Below are 623 nucleotides of genomic sequence, written 5' to 3' on the forward strand. Positions count from 1 at the left end.
TCTACTTATTTTTTTCAAGAGATGTGCTCTCACTATGTTGCCGAGGCTGGCCTCAAGCAATCCTCCCATCTCAGCCTCCCAAGAAGCTAAGACTACAGGCATGAGCCACCATGTCTAGCTCTAGTCTGCTGTTTTTTAAACTATAGGTCATGACCTATTAGCAGTCAGACTCAATTTAGTGAGATGCAATCAAACTTCTTTTTTCTTCTTTTAATGAACTGGAAGATTTTGGAGGGCATCATCAGTTGAAAGGGTAAGTAAACTTTCCACTGTTGTGTGCATACACACCAAGTCTGCAGGGGCATACTAAGTCATGATGTAAAATGTATTTAACTGTGGGTCAGAGGTCAAAAAATTTTGAGACATTTTTTTATTCCCACAGCCCTACTCCCACAAGAAAAGCTACCGAAAAATTCTTAGTAAACAAAAAGTCATGTTCTTTGCAACCATTTTCACTTTAGACAGAGAAACCAACTAATGGCATTTTGTGTTCAGCACACTTAATCTTCCATTCATTAAGAAAAAGATGAGCAGGGCTTGGTGGCTCAGCCTGTAATCCCGCGCCTTTGGGAGGCTGAGATGAGTGGATTACCTGAGCCTGCGGGTTCGAGACCCGCCTGGGC

This window comes from Carlito syrichta, unplaced genomic scaffold (assembly GCF_000164805.1).
Source record: "Carlito syrichta isolate Samal-C Ts95f unplaced genomic scaffold, Tarsius_syrichta-2.0.1 Scaffold311826, whole genome shotgun sequence".
Classification (NCBI taxonomy): Eukaryota; Metazoa; Chordata; class Mammalia; order Primates; family Tarsiidae; genus Carlito; species Carlito syrichta.